The sequence below is a fragment of the Falco punctatus genome (assembly GCF_963210335.1).
Source record: "Falco punctatus genome assembly, chromosome: 2".
NCBI lineage: Eukaryota > Metazoa > Chordata > Aves > Falconiformes > Falconidae > Falco > Falco punctatus.
In genome coordinates this window covers 16758501-16780499 of record NC_137581.1, presented here as the reverse complement: position 1 = coordinate 16780499, position 21999 = coordinate 16758501, and positions in this window count along the sequence as shown.

Genomic DNA, 21999 nt, shown 5'->3' with positions numbered 1-21999 from the left:
AAATGTGACGTCTTCCACACTGGGCTCAAGTAATGTGTAAGGTCTTTCAAATGATGTGACTAAACCAGCAGAAGAAAAAACAGAAGCTGCTGCAATGGACCTCATAAATGAAAGCTCTGCAATGTGGTTAAAATCTGTGACAAGCTATTTTAAACTGAAGGTTAAAATGTGGTAAATAGAATCTAGGCTTTTCCAGAGCAGATTAAATGAATAATCTTTCCATCCTTATACAGCATTAAACTAATGGTACTTAATTATATTAAATCCTCTTGAACCATAGATGACTGAACAACAGGACTTATGACCCAGCAACTATATTTTAGTATAGATCTGTGTGCCTTGGTCCAAAAAAGAACCTTGAATACTCCCTTAGGGAAAAAAAAAAAAAAAAAAAAAAAGACTCCAATATTTCAAATTATATCCAAGAAGATAGCAAGAACACTGGCAAAGGCAAGGAGCCTGGCAGAACCAGGGAATCTGGTAGGTAGATCACATCAGGAATGACACTGAGTTGCTTCCCTGACAATAAGCCTTTATCAGCCAACTACAGAGGGAAATGTAACTGAAGCAAAACTCCCTCCCCTATCAAGTTTTTGCCCTGAAGAATAAAGAAAAATGTTAAAGGAGCGAAATTTGAGTCTTGTATGGTATCTCCTGTATGTGGAGGGTTTTCAGATTCCAGAATTGGACTTCAGTACTATATTAGTCATAATCAACAATAGCTGTTTAATGATAAGGCTAAGGCTGCAATTAGAGGAACATGTGACTGTTTTTGGTGTTCTAAAGACTACATTCAGATAGAACAATGGCCACTTTTTTTTTCTGAGGTATGCTATACAAGAGGTTTGAAGTACATGGAAAGAATTGTAATACGCATTTCCAGACACTGCAAGATGCCTCTTTGTCAAAAGCACACTACATACAATCATACCACAGGAAATCAGGACTTGTCTGAAAAATGTAGATCTGTCTCAGGTAAAACTATGTTAGCAAAATTCCCATTGTGAACATTGGAAGCCAGGACAGAATTACAATTAACAACAAAAAAAATTGTCAGATAAGATCTTCCCTTTTATACATTTTTTCTCCTCATATTAAGTCTTTATGTTTCCCTTGTGAGATTTAAAATTTAAAGACTCTTGCTTAGAGCCTGCTTCCCACACTAATTACAGACACTAAGCATCTGTTGGAATGTCCTCTGGTTACCACTGGAATTTAAACTACCACCATTCCCCACAGTATAGTACTTAAATCTTAGTGTTTTAAGTCTATATTCCCATGTACTTACTATGCAGTGAAACAGTAGTCATCTGAAATATGCAGTTAAATTCTAACACGTTCTGATAATGAAGCAGATAAGGCAATCATTCACAGATCTTTTCAAATGAAATACCTCCATCTCCCTATTTAGACACTCAACTTCTAATTACTATTTGTCTTAGAATTGTCCATACAATACAAAGTTCTCTCCAGCTTTTGATTTACAAAGGTAACACTGAAAGAGAAATTACAGATCTTTCTTCAGCATTGCAGCTTCATTCTTCACATCTGTTTGTTAGTCTCTGAAAATTGTTTGCTTTCCTTTTGGAACTGCACAATGATTAAAAAAAGCCCATTTGCTCAGAAAACTCACTGGTTTGTCTTTCTGATATCTCTGCAAATTTTATTCTGCTTGTAGAACTGGGAATTCTCAAAATATTCAGTCTTGGCTTTTCTGCTTTATTCATATGGGGAAATAATCAGAACTCTATTAGTTTGCTCAATTTCAATTCTTTTCCTTGGAGTTTATCTGCTTTACCTGAGCATGCAATCCTTCACAATAAATGTTTCCAGCTACCAAACCTATTGTATTAGACTCTGCATTTTGGATTTGTTGTTCAGTTCTCCAGCTTCCCTCACTCCAAAGTTGATTCATTATCTCTGCCTTAAGACTCATTCAGGTCCTGCCATCTCACTAGCCCTTTCTAGTACACTGATACGAAATGTTGTGGTGTCCTGGATTTATTTTGTGTGGGAGTTTGACTGTTACAGCAATACTATTATTTTTCGGTTCTTGTGAGACATATATTTTGAGTACAATGATTTCACCACAACCATTTTAGGGGGGCAAAATAGTACTTCTAACAGTGATGCATAAACAACACCCCTCCTGCATCCCCAGATTCCTATCTTAATGGAACATTTTCATCTCAGCTGTACAGGCTCACAGGCAAAATGGAGCTCAGGTGTCCTAGGTTTGCTTTCAAAATTTTCATGCCTGAATCTAAAATCAAGATTCCTCAAGCAGTCATTGAGTTGCTACCTAATCCTTGGGCCATCAGACTTTTATGAACATTGATTGCACTTTTCAACATTAATATCTTTCATAACATGCTGGAAATGTCTTATCTTAAGAGAGGATAAGACTGTCATAGCTCAATAAAACCCTTTGCAAAAGTAAAAGCAACAACAACAAAAAAGGCATTTCTCTTCTTAAACAGCTAGAGGAACTTGATTGCTCTGGCATTTTCAGTCCATAAGAATGAACTGGGACCCAGGTAGTTATAGCTAACACCTTGTTTGTGCACTAATTAATATCCATTTTTATCTTCAGTCTAGTCTACAAGGTTCCATTGTCTCTTCTCCCTTATGATCTTCTGACAATTTCCTAAGCCTTACAACAGATGCTCTACAGTAAGCTGCAAGATATTTGGGGATACAGGAAGGGAAGAAATTAGGATGAAGGGAAAATACTTTTAACATTATCTTTAGTACAGGGGTTCTGACATTCTGCTGTGTAGGAAAAGCACTGAGTGAACATGGTACTGATGAACCAGCTTTGAATCCAGTACAGTAACAGCAGCTAGCAGGTGAACTGGAACTCACATTTCTCTTACTTCCAGTTAACACTGCAGGTAGTGAGCTGTCTCCTCATGCATATGAGCTTCAGCTGAGAAGTGATTTATGACTGACAGAGTGAAATAAAAGCTTTCCCCTCAATTCTTTCTGTCATTCATATAATTCTGCTTGTTCAACTCATCTGAGGCCTTCCCTCTATGATCTGACAGCACCATGAGTGCCTATAATTCTGTTTCTAGGAAGACAAGGTTTGCCTTTCTCAGAAGTTACATTCTTAGTTTCTGCTCTATTCTTACAGAATCGAGTGGAAGGCTGGTCTGCTGCTTTTGAGGGGCTAACTCAGAAGCTATACTGCTGCCACCCATATCTGGGATGTGCTTTTACAGTACTACCCAATGTTGAAAGGAGGCCTACAGGAAAGACAGGGGGGGACTCTTTATCAGGAATTGTAGTGATAGGATGAGTGATAATGGTTTTAAACTGAAATAGTGTAGATTTAGATTAGATATGAGGAAGACATACTGTACTGAGAGTGGTGAGACACTAGAACAGGTTGTCCAGAGGAGCTGTGGATGCCCCATTGTCATAGTTTAACCCCAGCCAGCAACTAAGCCCCACAGAAGCACTCACTCACTCCCCCCACAGTGGGATGGGGGAGAGGATCAGAGGAGTAAAAGTGAGAAAACTCATGGGCTGAGATAGAAACAGTTTAATAGGTAAAGCAAAAGCTGCACATGCAAGCAAAGCAAACCAAGGAATACATTCACCACTTCCCTTCAGCAGGCAGGTGTTCAGCCATCTTCAGGAAAGCAGAGCTCCATCACACATAATGTTTACTTGGGAAGACAAATGCCATCACTCTGAACATCCCTTCCTTGCTTCTTTTTCCACCAGCTTATATACTCAGGATGACATCATATGGTATGGAATATCCCTTTGGTTAGTTTGGGTCAGCTGTCCTGGCTGCATCCCCTCCCTATTTCCCATGCCCCTCCAGCCCTCTCGCTGACAGGGCCTGAGAAACTGAGAAGTCCTTGACTTAGTGTAAACAGTGCCTAGGAACAACCTAAAACATCAGTGTGCTATCAAGACTGTTGTCACACCAAATCTAAACCAGCATTGCACCAGCTACTAAGAACATTAACTCTGTCCCAGCTGAAGCCAAGACATCCATCCCTGGAAGTGTTCAAGGGCAGGCTGGATGAAGCCTTGAGCAACCTGGTCTGGTGTCATCTACCCCTGCCCATGGCAGGGGGGCTGGACTAGATGCTCTTTAAAGGTCCCTTCCAATCCAACCCATTCTATGATTCTGTGATTCTATGATTGGTATCTTCATTCCTGGGTGGATTGCAGCTCACATTTACTTTCCAGAACAGTGCATGAACAACCAGTCTATATTGAGTTCTGTGGAAGGATACATATTCTACCCTTCCCGTTGAAGCCAGTCCACTGTGAAATACAAAGTAAGAGAATGACAAGGCCAGAATGGGAACCACTGACTCTGGTGGGTCCAGACATCACATATGTGATGTGTTCTGTGTTGGACATAGAACAAAAAGGCAGCAGATCATGTCCAAATTTTACATATGGTGGCCATTATCTGGAATTTTTAGATAGTGCCTAGGGATTCAATTCCAAAAGCAGTAAAGTGATAAATTATAGCTAAAAGCAGCACATTAGCATCCAGATTGGAGGATATGGTGGTCCTACAGAAAATGGAGCCTGATTCAGAGGCCTATGAATTAGTGGTTCAGTCAAGAAGGGGAAAATCTGATGTCCATTACTTAATTTCCCAGAATTTATATTTTAATCTTTATTCTCCCAAAGAAAGCTTTCTGAAAGTGAACTGAATGTCAAGACTATGCAATTACCTAGAGCAAACACTTATATGTAATTGCTGTGATGGACTATAAAATACTCAAGAATGAAGCCATTGAATTGAATAATTTCAGGTACCTAAAATAACAGCTCAGGATTGTTAGAAAATTGATCCATTTTTACATAAACAAGTGCTTCAAACAAGGTTCCAAGCTGAACAGAATGCAAGCAGCCTGGATCTCACTGGATACATAACCTTAATGCTCCTAACCTCTCTTGCTTTGTTAAAATGCCATCTGACCTTGGAAGAGGGTAAAGACCTGTTTTTCTCCAGAATCATCATATCCCTGCCTGCAGGGCCTGATCTGCTTGGTGCTCAGAGCAAGTCTAAGAGCTGCAGCTCTGTCCAAAATGTGTCTGCGAACATGCCCATCTGCCAATTGCTCTATATCTAGGGCACTACTGAGGATAAGGTCATCTCAGATTCAGGTGGCTCCTTTGCTTGAAAGGATTTTTATCCAGGCCTCTCACCTCTTTTCAGGCCTTTTTTCCCTTGAAATGTTGGGTATGTCAGGATTGGGTGAAAATAAGTACATTCAGTTGCTGCTGGTGGAAACCTTTCTACTTTGTATGAAATATATATGTAAACAGTCAGCAGACCCAAGAGAAAATAAGCACAAATGTAACTGTAATTTAGTGCTTGGGACACATCTGAGGAGGAAGAAAGACAGGAATTTTGCCTTTACTCTATTATTTTAATTTTGTATTAAGTATTCGATGGACAACAGACTGGTATCTAGGCTTCCCTCCCTTTTCTGGATGAATTCTCTAATCAAAACATTTTAGACTTGTGGTTACATGTTCTCTCTTTCGACTCATTTCCAACACTAAATTGCTCCAATTTAAACAACAGTTTCACTGAAACACACTAAGGACCTTCCTGACACTTTGTTCCTCAAGAGTACAAGATATCTTAATGATTAGGTCTTTCTTGTGTGGCAAGAGATAAGGGTCAGACACTTTTCATACTCTGCTGTAACTTTCAATGGGATTTTTTTTAAGTTCTTCTCTGTATATCAGAAATTTCCCAATTATTTTCTGGCAGAGGTAAGGAACAAGGAAACAGACCAATCCAAGGGAATGAAGGCACAATGCAGGTGACACCAGTCACCTGAAGGAGGAAGATTTAAATGTGTCTCCTGTTTTCACTTCCTCCTATGCTGCAGCTCTTCCTGTTGATTTCCAGCAGAGTAAAAGATTTCACCAGCTTCTGCTCTACAAGGAAGAGGAAAAATAGTTCCATGAAGGAAAAAGCAGATGGAATCCACTATTCCTTATATGCCTTTCCCTTCTTGAAGTTCAGCAATTGCTTTTCTTTCAGTCCACATCCTAGGGATCTGCCAGCACAGCTCCAACATCATGGTGTGCTCATTTGCTGTTCACTTCTGGCTCAGGCTTTTTGGCCAAAACCTGTTCCATCCATGCTTTCTAAGCACCTTAATCCTACATAGCCCCTATGTAGGTGTATCTCTCAAAGATGTAATGATACCTTGATGTGGCTGCAAATCACAGTGGTAGAAGTCTCATTAAGTGATGAGCCAAAATGACATTTTTGTGATCCTTGATTAAATCTTAACAGGGAAGAGTATGACCCTATTGAATTTCATAGAAAAAAAATTATTGAGCCAAGACTTACCTCTTCATAAATTTTAGAGGGGTGTATATAGTATATTTTGCTTTCATCTCTTTTTATTGATTTGTTTCATAGACTTTTCATTTTCCACTCTTACACAGTATGATAGAAATCATAGTTTTGTGAACATGCCTTTAACAAATAGCTGTGGCTTAGTCATCTCACAACATCATTAAACCTCATTGATAGCTCAGCTCTCATTAAATCACAGGCTACATCACTAATCACCAATATTAAGACTATAACAATCATTTTCCATAAATGTAAAATGTCGGAAAGAAAGATTTTCCTCTGTTCTATTAAATTTTATTATAACAAAAGATAATACATTTAACAGACAGAAGTATTCTATCAAACATTTTATTATGTCATTAAACCTTAAATATCTTCCAGCTTTCAAGAAAGGAGAGCAGATTATGCATTTAGGAGACTTCATAAACAAAGCTTGAAATTTCATTCAACAATTAAGAAAGTAAAGAAAAAACTTTTTTCATCCATTTCCCATGGGCTCTTTTTTTCATCTGCTTATAGCTGAAATAATATGAATCATTGTAAGTGTATATAAATGGAAACAAACCTAACCTGGGCTCTACTAGGTAGGCTAGGATTTTTTAACAGATATTATTGTCATTCATTATTCGAAGGTTACCACTGAAAAAAAGAAGCTCTGGCTGTAAAGAACAGGAAATGGCAACAGCAAAGCATAATTACACCTAGAAATGTAGAATATAGCCAGAATATAGTTAGGGAACACACTATCAAGGTCAGCAGCAGAAAAGTACTGTGATACATTATTTCTCATTTTGTAAGGGCCACCTTTGAGAGGATATAAGATTAATAAAGTTGAGGAGCTTCCAAAATGCAGTCTCTGCTTTGTTGAGGGGACTAAGTAACTTTCAAAAATGCTTTAAGCAATTTTTAACTAATTCCTCTTCTTACTGATGCCTCCAGAAAGGGCTGTTAAGAGCAGGGTGTAATTGGGGATTGACACCCAAGGCTTGAGCAAACAATCTGTTGCTAAAGCCAGTCACCCCTGGCAGACTCCTCACTCCCTGCTGAACTGGTGTGCGGTGAGAGGCACCTGCCTGCCGCATGGCGCTGGGCACGGGCAGGGCTCTGCAGTGCTGGCAGGCTGCCCGCGCATGGCAGGGACCCCTGAGTTCAACCTGGGGCTGGATGACACGTAAGGCAGATGATCATCCTTGAACGGTAACAGTCACATATGCTGAAAATGAGGCAGAAGTTACTGCCAGAAAGCACTGAAGAGCTATAAATGCTCTCAGGCTCTGTTTTAGGTTAAGGATTAGGGAAAGGGATTAGATAAACACATGGATAATGAATCTGTTTGTGCCTGTTAAAGACAGTGTATCAGATGCAGTCTCCAGTTCAGGTGTCCCCAACCCACTGATGGCCAGAAGTCCTACCAAGTAGAGAGCTGTCAGGGTCTGGAGGTCACCAGTGGCCTTGTCTGGCCTCCCACAGGGCATCCCCCAACTCTGCCCACAGACCCCACTGCTGCCCCTGCGGGCTGTCAGGCCCTGCCCCAGTGATGCCACAGCAGGGACAGCCTCCAGCTTCCACAGCCCGGCTCTGCCCAGCCATGGCCCTCCCTGGGCCAAGCCCAGACTGGCCTGGACCTTCTCTTGCCCCCAGAGATGTGTCTGTGCTGGAGCTTGGGCTACTCGGGGTGTCCCCAGCTGCCCTGCCCCCTTTCTGGGCAGTAGGACAGGCCCTCCCTGCCAGGCCCTGCCCTGTTTCCTCAGGGAGACCCAGCCACTGCAGTGCCCTGACAGGACCTTCTGTAGATTGCCTGTTGCCATATTCTTCCCTAACCTGGTCCTAACCATTGTCTAAGCTAGACTGGTCCCAGTTTCACCAAAAAAATGGTGAAATCTGAGCATAAAAACACCAGGCTGTCAGCTGCACCTGGAGGAAGCAGCATGGTCATATCTGAATGGCACATGCCTGAGGAGATGGCTGGGCTCCAAGTGGCTCAAAAATGGTCAGTGGGGCCTTTCTCAGAAAAGTGTAGTTTGTCCACATGCAAAAACTTCTCTGTAGAGGCTTGAAAACACATTAGAAATAGTTTGACAACCCTCAGATTGATATCCAGTGTCTATAAAACAAATATTTTCCAAATATTACCTCTGTATTAGCAGCCATAAAAAGAAGCAAGTTGAGAAATTCAGTAACATCAAGGAAGAATGAGTGGTTATGCTCTTCAAAGACATCTCGCTTTTTTTTTTTTTTTAAAAAAAAAAAAAAAAAAAAAGACTGAAGCTCATACTTTGGTCTTATTAGTGGGTCACAATGCTTTTATTGTTTCCAGACATTTTAGTGGTACATGACAAAAAGTGGGGGATGGTGATCCTTGTGACTTCACAGTAACAAATACTTTGTTCAACCATCAAACAATAAGGTGGATTTACAGTCAGATTGACTGTCTCATCATTTCAACAAGGAACTATCAAGGTGTGATAGAAAGTCATTTCTTTAAAGCAGCTGACAAAGAACTGATTTACCAACAGGCAGCACTGAAGTTAAACTTTCAAGTAATAAGTTGCCTGGAAATATCCTTAGAGTTCATTTTAACACGGACAAACTGGAAGTTCACAAAAAATAGATAAAACAGAAAGTGTGTTGGTCAGCTTCTGTTCAGATAGCACAAATCAGAAAGGGTACACCTGTTTTTATTTCTTTGAAGATGCTGCAGAAGAACTCCTGCAGAAATATTCCACAGAATAAACCTGGCATCACAAGGATTATGTGGGCAACACAGAAGTCTAAGGCCATAGCCATAGGCAGAAGTGCAGTGGAAAAATATTGTATCACAATATAAGAAGTCATTCCAATAATTAAAATGTTGATAGAAATTGGCTCAGATGACCATGCTGTAATATACTGGCTTGTTCTTCAGCAAACTCCTGCAGGAAGGCTCCTAGATTATCAATTATTTTCTGAAAGTTCACTCCAACAGAAAAAAAAAAAAAAAAAAAAGGGTTAGCATGCCTAATACTGGGTTACGGGTTGCCAAGATTTGTAGAATATGACCTGAGTCAGAGAGGAGTCAGGAAAAGATCTAGGCAAAGGACTTAATGCATCATGGTAGTTATCTTTCAGTAACTAAAAAAAATGTGGATGTGGTGTGCAAAACCAGAGAAATAGTAAAACCCTTCTTAGAATACCATGAGCTTGTCAAAATTATTTGGGAGTCTGGAAAATGACCTGAGACTAGAATATAGTCTGTGATGATTTCTAATGTTATCTAGTACTTCTCTGAGCACCAGGACTAATGAAACCTGGAATCTAGTGTGCCTCTCCTGTGGTCTTTGGATCTCAAGCCATTGAAAAGGCTTAGTAGTTTAAGTATCTTTCCTCTGCTCTACAGCCTCTTGTGTCTTAAGACCTTTGAGACCTCTACACTCTCCAAGATAGTAAACTTTGTAACTGAAGAACAAGTCTGGTTTATGTTTGAAAGAGGTTTATGTTTTGAAAGAGGAATCATAGAGCACATATTTAAATTTTCTGTCCTGTCTATGTAATATAACACTGGAGGACAAATCCAGTCAAAGTCCCTGTGCTAAGGCATCAGACTAACCTGGAAATTCTTGGGTGTTCTGACTAGAATTGATGAAAATGTTACATGGACAGTATAGAATTTTATCAGAAGTGTGATGACTTTCTTGCTCATATGGGAAAGTAAACTAATTACTGTGACTGGGGTATGGGTATCAGACAAAGACATTACAGAACCTTCTTTAGCTCATCTATAACAAATCCTAAGTATATGTAATAGATCCTAAATGGATACATAGAAAATAGCAAGAGAATCTATCCATGACTAGGTAGAAAATTATTAATTTCTGTTTCACCACTTGGATTTGATTGATTATCCATCCAAAGAAAAAAGTGCAATAATCTAGAAAGTCATATTTGAAGGAAAATGAAGAAGAAAATCTGTGGTAAAATGGCACTCCTACTCTTTCTGCATCTCCTTATAAGCATAAGCATTAAGCAACAAAGGTGCTAGGAAGCTTTCTGCCTTTGAACTGAGATGGCAGGGCAGATACCATGCGTTAAATACACCTTCTGTACAATAACAGAAACATTTTACAGCATGAATATAACAAATTTTGGTATCCTCAAGATGACCTGATAAATATAATTCAAATCTGTTACACACTTGAGCTGATAAATGGGTGAGATTTACTGAACAGGTCTCTCAAGTATTAGTATTAGGTGCCAGCAGCAGGAAGGAGCATAGTAATTTAATGAGGTGGACAGTGCACAGCACTGTGTGGCTTCACATGGCTATGTCAAAGCCAAAGAGTGGGAAGAAAATGGTTTATAAGTTTTGCAAGTTTTGCATTTAAGACTTTGCCTTAAAGAGTAAAGAAGTCAATCTTCAATGAAATCTTGGATGATGAATAGCAAATAAGATTTTATCAATAAACATTTTGTATTTTAGGGTGTCATACAACAAAATCTGTAATGAATAGCTCTTTTCTGTGTTTCAAAGGAGAAAGGAATTTAGGTTTGAGAAAGTTGCTTTTCTACGAACTGCAAACTCCTGTTACACTTTCAAGAAGGGAATTTTCCTTTCTCCATTTGCTACCTAATTCTGCCAGCCTTATCTACAGAGAATAAAAGCTAAATATGTGTAAGGCCCAAGGGAACTAAATAAGATTGCAAGTGTGTTAAGGTGTTGTTTTGCTTAATGAAAGATGTTTAAAATTGCCTATTTGTGATCTTGCATTGATTTATAGCATTTCAAGGAAACAAGCCTTCTCTGACAAAAAGTCAGACTGCTTAAAATAAAACAAAAAAGCTTTAAGTATCCATATACTATTCCACATTCAGAATCAAGGGAACTAAAGGGGAAGCTCTGTTGCTAGGAGACTGTGGCAAGAACGTATAAGGGAGATTGCTTTATTTTAAAGATTAGAATCTGTAATCAAAATACTTAGCAGGTAATAAAATAGCTATATGTATGAGCTCAGTGTAGACCAGGTGAAGTATGAGACAAGTGCTGGAAAGCTTATGAAAAGTGCAAATTTTCAAAAAGAGTTCAGCTATCATGACATATTGGCCTGATAAAAAAAGCACAATATTTGCTTGCTTACAATTAGGACAAAAATTCAGTTAGGATATAAATTAAGGAATAAATATTGATGAACATGTCAAAAAAGGACTATGATTTAATTTATTTCTGGTATTTACTTGGTGTCAATTTGTAGGTGTCTAGAAATTTTTTAATTATTAGTTGTAAAGAGAGAGAAAGATTATTGCAGAGAAGAGATGAAAGTATTTTTAAAGTCAGCTCAAATTTCTCAAGTACTTTCAGATAAGGGAAAGAAGTTTGGAAAATTTGAAGCTTTTCATACCTACAATTTAAAATGAATGGTTTTATGAAATCTATATAAAGTTTTTCTTTTGTAAAAATTTAAACCACAAGTAATAGATATAATTAAAATTACGAAGAAAAATGAACCATGAAATACATATTTAATTCTGTCATTATTATTTTTTTTTCATCTCAAGGTTTTGGTTTTGGGTTTTGGTTTTCTAAGTGGAAAAAAGTTGTTTCTTTAGTTTAAATGTCAATGTGATTCAATCAATGGAGAGGTAGACTTTTCATGGGATACAAGGATGAACCACACAATTAAAAAAAAAATAATCCTTAGATTGGCAGCTGTGAAACATCTTTTGGTGGTGCCCATATCACTGCATGGCAGAAATTTTCAAATATCCAGACCTACTGAATATGTGTGGGAACCCTCAATATAGGCCATACGCAATTAATTATGTCTAAAGTGGAAATATTTTGAATTATTAAAATATGAACAAAATAATTTACTACAGTGTTGTTTTTTAAAACATGTACTTTTCCTGAAATGTCAGAGCAAATATTTTGCCTAACTGTATTTAGCTGATATTTTCTCTTCCTACTTCATTCTCAATTTCTATCTGACATTTCAGGTCTTTCAATGGGTGATACTACAGAGATGTTTTTTATAAAAAAGATACTATCAGAATACTTGTTCATATATGAAAGCATCCCTTAAAGAGCAAACCAAAAACTCAGTGAGGCATATGACTTCCCTCATGTACTCATAAAAAAAAATCAGAGCAGTTACTCATATTTTCTGGTGGGAGGATACCCTTCTGCAATTTTTCTTTAGTGCCAAGTCAGCCTGCTCAACACATAAACCAGTCAGCTACAGTTAGGCCCCCTCATGGAAAAGTCACTTTGAGACACAGATTTGCAGTGTCAAGCCCTTGTTCACAGCAAGCAAGATGATTTTCCAGCACCACATGGTAGCCTGGTAGCTCATTTTCAGTTGTGCTATTGCACAGGGTGAAACCATAGCTTTTACCTACTGTTTGAGTTGTACGTTACTTCTACAGCCATCTACCTTTTAGAAAACAGTTAGAGGTTCTTATTAGGCTGAATAACTGATCGATTAAGCCTAGTAGGGTTGACAAATAGTGTTTTTAAAAAATTATTTTCTATCCATTAACATTATTTTTCAAATGTTAGGGACTAAGCAATATCAGAATTTACAAAGCCAGAACTAAAAAGTAATTAAATATTCTGCATTACTGAAATCCAGGGAGATCTACATGTCCAAATTAACTTCTTTTGGCTCCTGGAAAGCTAAACCATTCTGCAATTCTATTATGTCCTCACCTTTCTGTTGTTCATCAAGAGGAGACACATTCTCAACAAATTATGCAAAGTCCAGAATCAGTCAGGTACTTTGACTTTCTTAATTTGTACATGCTTTCTTTACAGTATCAACAGCACCAGGTAGCAAAGTGCAATACCTTCTTTCTGGAGGAATGTGAAATGATTAAAAATTGTTATGTTTTGTTTTAAGGTATGGTTTTAGTTGATGAAATTGGGAAAATTGGATCAGTGCTAAGGCTATGGATTTTCTAAACAAAGTTTGATATATTCAAGCATATCTTGACATTGAGATGCTCTGACAACATGCATATATGTGCCATTAAAGAGAAACTATGTTACTATCAGGAAACAAAAAAACACCAAACCCAAAAAACTCCAGTTGGGGACAGTAAAATAATTTCTTATAAATAATTTAGTGATTTATTTCTTAAAAATGTGATCATCTTCTTACCAATGAAGTGGTTGAACTATTCCAAGTTGAAACCTGATTTGTATATAAAATGAGAGAAGACCTTATCTTAGGAACTATACAGACTTAAAAAGTAAACAACTGTAAAAAGAAGAGATATTCAATGTATATGCAGAAACTAAGTCACAAATACAGAAGCAGCAGGACCCATTTGAACAGCCGTAGCTGTCCATGGTGTATGTATCTACATGTAAGCCAATAAGGCCCGTTTTAAATCATGATTGAAAAACAGACACTTCCAAGCTGTAATTCCCCCCAACGTCAACTAAGTATCGAAAGAGTAGATAAATCACACCCTAAAAATGTCTTTTTCTCTCCACTGACTATAAAGTCAGATTAATGTCTTTATCTCTGTTAACAACTATGCTTCTGCACAGCTAGGTTTAATCCAATGAATTGCATCTGGATGACTAAATCACATAGCAAAGCTGTGACAGACTTGGAGATCGAGTCAAGGCCTTTGGAAATCCCTGTCAGCTCCCTATCAAGCCCATTTTTTTTTCCTTGGAAATGATTCTGAAAGGCAAATTTTGATGTAGTGTGTGAATTCCTGTGAATTTCATCTTTCAGAAATTCATTTAAAGTTTCTTTACAATTTGTAGTAATTTATTAGGAACTTACGGAGACTACCATTAATTTTGGTCTTCATCAATAAGTACCCAAGTAAAGATCTCCTTTCCTAAGAAAAACAACAACAAAACCCCTTTTCTAGATATAAAGATTTAGTTCAATATCTTTGCTAGAAATATTTAATGGTTTCTGCTGAGTGCTGTCGGACACTTAAAATTAATGTATGTATACCACATATATGTGCTGCAGTATCAGTTTTTCAGAAATTACTACTAGATACATAGCTGTAAGACAGTTTGTCCTTAAAATCATTTACTTGAGACAATGCACTGAATTCAATCATATGCATACAAATCAAGATTTCCTGTAATTTTCATCTCACTTTGGCTTTGGTGGGGGTTGTAGCCTTTGGCAAAGCATTAGACCCATTGAACTGTGTAGACCTATACCAAGAGTGGCTTTTGAGTCTCACTGGAGTGTAACATTCATCAGAAATCTTTCTGTCTTAGCCATGAAAGCATTATGCTATGATCAGAGGATAAAGCCAGGCTGTAATAGACAAGTCAATCCCAGACTGTTAGTGTTACTGTCATACATGCATTTTGAGTCAGCATAAGGACAAGTGCATCAGCTAGAGTATCAACCTACCTTGTAAAATTTTTTTTGCTTTCTGAGCAACCACCAATCTGATATCTGTATTAGTTAGCAAGAACTTTAAAAGTCCACTAATTCTCTTCAGTAATTTTAAGGAAGATATAATGCTAAAGCAATTACAAGTCTATAGGAGTGAATTTGCTTCATTACCTGCAATGAACCCTTATGTCAAGAAAATTTCATCAGGTAGTCTAAAGTAATGTTACTGCAAAAAAATGAAGGTTTTCAGATGAATGACTTGAAGTGACTATTACGTCATCAAAATGTGATGGAATTGACTAACTGAGGTTCTACATCTAAGGAACTGAACTGATGTCAAAACTGACTGGCATACACTACAAGTTTACAGTAAATATTTGTTGTGATGCTTATGTTTGGAATCTAATAAACCTACTGCTGTTGTGTGGTGTTCAGGAATACGTAAAACACAAGTAACTTTTTGATCTAACTTGTGTCTCAGAAGTGATTTTCTAGTTGATGTGTGTGATCATTTTATAATTACCTCATTAAAAAATTCTCTAACAATTTCTTTGAGCAAGTTCCCTGCAGCAAAACTCTTCTTTGAGTTGTGTAGATGTAGTTCAGTTCAGTAGCTTCCTCACATTTTGTGATTTATTGTAGATCAATGCTTTTCAAACAGTGTGGTAGGGTTTGTTTGGGTTTTTCCCTTCCAGATCTTTCCTCTTCCTTGAATCCCAAATAATCCAACACATTATTTGGCTATACAGGTGATCTGTCCCTTAAAAGAAACTGTCGATCCGATAAGAAAAATTGCAGAATTACAGAATGGTTGAAGTTGGAGGGACTTCTGGAGATCATCTGATCCAATCCCCTTCTTAAAGTTTTTAAAGTTATTGACAAAATATTTTTCCAGGTGTTTTATGGATCTATTAAAAATTATCCAGATGTCTCAGAGCTTGTGTTCTCCAATGAAAATCATTGCTCTAAATACTTTTGTGTGTAAATAATTTTCAGTGTTTTTTGTAACAAACACAGCCATGAGTCCCGCCGCATACCCTAGGCCAGGTAGATATAAGCCACCTCTGATCCAAAAGTGCTGCAGCTACCTTAGTCGATAAACTTAGTAAAGTTAGTTTTCAAACTGCTAAAACCTTCTGACAACTTACTAGCTAATGCATATAGTGCTACACCACGTAAAGCTACATGATTTTCCTATCAGAGCAGAATCTGAAGGTTGTGCCTGTCTGGAAAAGGCAGGTGCATATGTGCCAAAAAAGGTTTTCTTACATTCTGTCTAAAGAGTTAATTTGCTCAGAAAAGGATTGTTTTAGTTTGTTTCTTTATTTTCTTATTTGAGTAGGTAAGCATGAGAATAATTTAACTTGATTTAAAAAAAAAGAAAAAGAAAAGAAGAGGACTCATCTCCAGTTATGAATCATATCATAAAGTAACTTAAACTATGACTGTAACTTGTTGGTACTGATTGTCATCAGTTACCAGAGCACAGTGTATACATTGCTGTTTTTATAAAATGTGCTATTGATGGCCTTTAGAACAAGAATGTATATATTACTACTCTGAGCTAATACAACATTAGTTGGATTAACTGAGAGCAGCTGGAGGTTTCTGAAAAAAAGCAGAGGATTGTAATGGGCCCTCAAAACCCAGATTATAAGGACATGAAAGTACAAGCACAGAATGATAGCAAAGGCCACAGAGCTGTAAATGCAAGTCACAAATGATTGATAACTCAGTGATCATTAAAGGAATTCCACTGGAAACTGGGTAAAACTGGATGTAGGGATAATTAATGGAAAAGGAACAAGTTAAGGTGATTTTTGCAAAATTATAAAAAATATTCAAAGCAGGCTCAATAGTCAAGATGAACAAAACACCAATATCACACTCTTTCAAAGAGTGAGGTAAGAACTTGGGTTAGAGATTACTTCAGTTCTTGAGGAAAACCTTTTATCAAACTTATGATCTAATGAGGAAGTGAAAGCATGAGCATAGTATCAGAGAAAGGGGAGACAGCACGAAGTCTGTATCAATTTTGGCTAAATTATTATTGAGAAAGAGAGGTGATAATCAGATAATTTGGATGGTTAGTTTTACTGTCATTACAAGTGGGCTAATAATTACTTGATAATATTTTTTGGATATGAATTTAATTAACAATAAATTTTTGCTTTCATATCTAGGGTTTATTACTGTAGCCCACATAAATCGCATGAAGTGTCTGGTCTGATATCCTATCCTTGAGGACTGACTGTTAAATCTGAATGCAGAAATTCATGAAGAATATAAGTCACTTAGGCTTTAATCTGCATGTAACATCTGGTGGAGAATGTAGGCATCTTTGGCTGTTACAGCTTGGATGACAATCAGGATATCTGGAAGAATCTCTCTTTGGTCCAGTGCTAATCAAGTGCTTTACTGAAAGCAAACATAAAACTGTAATAAAATTTGCAGATGAGTGAAACTAGTTGAGAGAAAAGCAATAATCATGTGTAAAAAATGGTTCCTGAGAGCCTCTTGATATGCTTTTCTCGTTTCAAGCCAAATTTAAGTCCATATGCCTAGGAACCAGGAATATATGTCATACTGGCAGGATGGTTGTGTGTTCTCTGGTAAGCACTTTCCTCAGTTGTGGCTAAGGTAATATCTGGCATAGAAGGATCAGGTTAGGTACAGAGTTGGTAGGCCAATTACTGGGCCATGTAAACTGATTAAGTCAACACTTCAACAGCCCTATTGAAGGAGTTCAGAATGGAGATGGAAAAAGATCCAAATTTTTTTGAAATCTTTGAAGAATTAGATATCTCTCTCCATTTAATTTATCAAAGAGATTTAGTGATCATGAAATGATGATAGTAGTACTGGGGAAAGAATTCTGATAGCAGAGAGCTATCTGATACAGCAAAGGCATACTGACATCCAAAGGCTGACAGAGAACGCTTGGTAAGTTCAGTCCAGAAATCAACCACGTCTATGAAGCAATCAGTGTGACTAACTACTAGAACTACTACAAGGGTTCAGACAGCGTATCTGCCACTGAAGTCTACAGTAAAGCTGTTTATCTTTTTAGAAGAGCTGTAGCTCATCCAGAGATCAGGAATTACTGGGTGAAAAGATATAGTCCATACAATGTAGGAGATCAGAATAGATTATCATAATAGCCCCCTTCCTCCTTAAACTCTGTGATTTATCAGATTTTTCATTGTCTGGGATCAGTGTGTTAATAGGCTTGATTTCTCTGTGCCTTGATTCTAAGCCTTTTGGTTCCTGTTGTAATTTTTCATGACAGTATTGCAAGACTTCAAATCCCTTTGGGCATATACTTTTGAATGAAAGATTTGGCAAGCACTTTGACCTATAAAGGGAGAGAAAATGAATGCAAGGTACTGCATGCCAAAAGACACGTAAGAAGAAAGACACTTCAGCAGCAGTCAGAATTAAAGAATCTGAATTTCACAGAAGACCTCAAACCCATGAAATCACATTTAAAATAGACTTCTTTCAACTTACAGTAATAGTTAACTATTAACTGTCCGTGTCCATTTGCCTTTGTGTTCGCTTATTGGTCCTGAATTGCACTCAAGTTCCCTTGTTTGGTGGCCAAACAAAGTCACCAATCATTCATGTATATATGTAGTACCTACACACTTCAGTTTTGCTACTGAACTGTATATTTGTTAGAAATATTTGCTAGACTAAGGTTTAAAAAATAAACTGCAGTCTTAATAGATGGGGAGCAGATAGAGAGAGTATGGAGAAATTGATGGGAAAGATAAATAAGTTTAAGTCTGTGTAAAGACCAGTGGTTCACTCATGAATACATGAAATTACTTCCCTTACCAGTTTCTAGTTACTTAGGTGAAAGCTAATCCAATAAAAATATACCTGTATTTAGCATGGCATTGTGTCACATCATACTGTTTGTATTAAAGCAAAAAGTAGTCATGACTTCATGTGAATTTCTTTGTGGAAAGTCATACTTTTAGATTCAAAGATACCAAAGGGAGATGCAACTATCATGTCCCTTTGTCCTCAGACTCAGTGTGTTTTTCCATATCTGTCTGCAGGCCTTAAGAGAAGGCAGGTGCTAGACCATTAAAGGAACACCCAAACCACTTGTGTCAAATGTGAAGAAGTTCAATAAAAATAAAAACTGAAAAAGGGATTCATTATAGTCAAACATTAAGATTTAGCCACTTTTCACTGAGCAGAATTTACAGAAACAAAACCCACAAATACTAAACTGGATGTCTGTTGCCCTTCATATGCATATTTAACAGTTTCAATGAAGCTGGCAGTTTGCCACATTTAAACTTAGCTCTGTCATTCAGACTCTCCTGTGCAATGAATAGGTTGTGCTTGTACAGCTGAATCTATTGAGACATTTTTAGTCATATTTTTCCCTTCTTCTGTCTTCTGGAGAGAGTTAACATAAAAGGTGCTGATGCACACTCCACACTTCACATGTGGTGCTAAAAATCCATTAGCTGAAGAACAGCGAAGAAACCGTTTTGATCAGAGAGAACAGCTGAAGGTCAGGTTTAAATAGATGTACAACATTAGCCAGGCTTGATTGGCCATGGCTTTAGCATGTATCTCTGAATGACTATGCAAATATTGATGTTTAGTAAACACAGAATACTGAATGCACTACTTGAAATTAAAAACAAATACAAACCAGTACACATCAACTCTGGACAATGCTTTGAATATATTTATTGGTAAACTGTAGGATTAGAAGAATAGCTACATTTTTTAACAAAAAGAGAATCCTTTAATATAGGACATTAGTCCTTGTTCCAGTATTGTTTTGCAGGTAAGATCCGTTTGCTGTGCTCCTAGATGTTAGCAGACAGACTTCTAGTGCCATTAGTGACACTGGATCAAAGTCCCTAAGGGAAATGAGAAGCTGACTCAGAACATCTCTTCATTACTCTTTACACTCTTTCTTAAATGTGACTGAGATATATGTTATTAAATGGAGATTGGTAGGGGGTTGTGAAGGAATCCCTGGTGTCCCTTCACAGTGTCTTTTTTTAAACTAATTTGCTGATTAGCATTTCTTAAGTATAATCAGCATACTGTGGAAGGACTACAAGCACAGTTAGATTGTGAGTAGTGAGAAACAACATAAATCCTAAAGGGGTTATTCAGCTCTCTTTGAGGAGTTAAAACCTTTTATAAAAACTTCAATGAAGAAAAGTAATTTTTCTCTTGTTCTTTTCTATTTTTTTGCACCATCCTGTTCATGGGCTGAACCCTGGTTTCTGCAACTTATTTCATTATTTTTATGATGATCTTCAGATTTTAAGTGTCATGTTGATGGACGGGTTTTTTTTTTTTTCCTGTTCTCTGTAACGTTTTCTTAGCTTTTATTCATCTTCTAGTTCTCAATGGTGTTCATGTTACCACTGGACATAAAGGTTATATTGATATTACTCTTAAAGCTTATCCTGAATTTGTTGATCCCCATTCTTTTCTCATGATTGATTCAGGATGTTGGTTTCTTTACTTAGAACTTACAGTATAATGAGCTTCCCAAGATGTTTTGACAGACTCCTGCAATCAGAGCTTTTGCATTAGTTAATAGTTCTTCCTAACCACCACTGAAAATCTTCATGTTTATTTCATAAAGATGACAGTGTTGAAAAATCATTTTTGTGGCAATACTAATCCTGCTATTTTTCAAAATCTTGTCAAGGTTATAAAAGCTGTTAGCAGCATTTGGTCATCATTGCAGGATGTCTACAACAGTATCATTTTCATTGCAAGACTCCACTCTTGATAGGAAAACTGACTTTTTTTTTTTTTTTTTAATATTTCTCTTTCTGAAAGTATTGAGACCTTTTGGCATATTAATAACCATGTTTTTGTCTTCCTTTCATTGATGAAACCATAAACCTGTTTTGTTTTGATTTGCTTGCTGTTTGGTGGGTCTTTTGTATACCATTAATACACAGAGCTGACCCAGGTAATGCTGTCAGCAAAATCACTGTTTTAATTTGTTCATAAATCCATAAGATAGTTTCTTTATGATCAAACACTCAAAGTCCATGAACAATAGCCAGGTACAGAAAAGCCTTAAACTGCATTGTTGCCACTACAAACTACCAAAGCATATTTCCCACCATCTCTAGCTACAGTGTTGCTCTATTGGTTACTGCAAAATCTCTTCCCTTGTACTCTACAGCATGCCATCCATAATTTTCCAGAGATCATCTTGTATATTCCATAAAACTGTTCGAGCAATGCAGACATTTTATCAAAAAAGTGCTTGTTGATCTATATCCCTTTCAATCCACAATGTTGGAGAAGAATTTGCTCTGCATACATGAACTCGATATTTTCAAAACCTCCCTGCTCTGCTGTTAGCTGAAGATCTATTTATTTCTTTATGTTCTGTGATGCTGCACATTTTTGTATCACACTGAGACTTGTTACTGCAGGTAAAGTCACCTATCCTTCAAAATGTACTGTACAGTCTTTTTTCATTTTTCCTCCCCTCTTCATTCCACATTCTGTTTAAAAGTATATGGGAAGTCTGGAGGGTTGTTTTTGTTATTTGATTTAAGCTTTTCTGTGGTTAAATGTATCAAAACTCTGGTGTGAAAAATTCAAAGTGATCAATGCAGAAGAAGAAGTAATGTTGCTACACATTCTGACTTCATTTTTTTTTTAATTTAAGGAAACTATAATTCAGCTTTTCAGAAAATGCATGAACAATACATATAAAATGCCTTATATCTTGGCTAATGTGGCAGTATCACCATAGTATAAATATAGGATACATTATTCTGGATCCTGCAGAATATATTGAGCCTCATTATTGGATACACTTTATGGAAAGGGGAGAGAAAGGTAAGAGGGAAGTAAACTGGACAGCAGCCCATGGCTGCTGGCATTGCTCAGATGTCTCATGGTCCATCAGGAATGAAGGACACACTGTGAAAATGGACCATGGAGATCATGGAAAGAGTATGTGTAGGGGAAAGCCCTGAACTCTGCAGAGTCCTCTGAGCACAGTTTTCTTAATCTGCTTTTAAAGGCAGTATTGCTCCTCACCCAATTTTTCATTAGAGTAGTCAGCTAAGCCCAAAGGAAAGCCATATACACCTTGCAGTTTCCTAAAGAGAATGTGATGATGTACATATGCCAGGATGTGTTACAAGGTCTGGCAGGAGTCATACAAAAGGGGAGACAATGTGGAGGTTTTTGTGTGAGCCATACTAGGTATTTGTAACAAATAGCTAAGGAACATAGCAATTGAAATAATGTGCTGAGATGCTT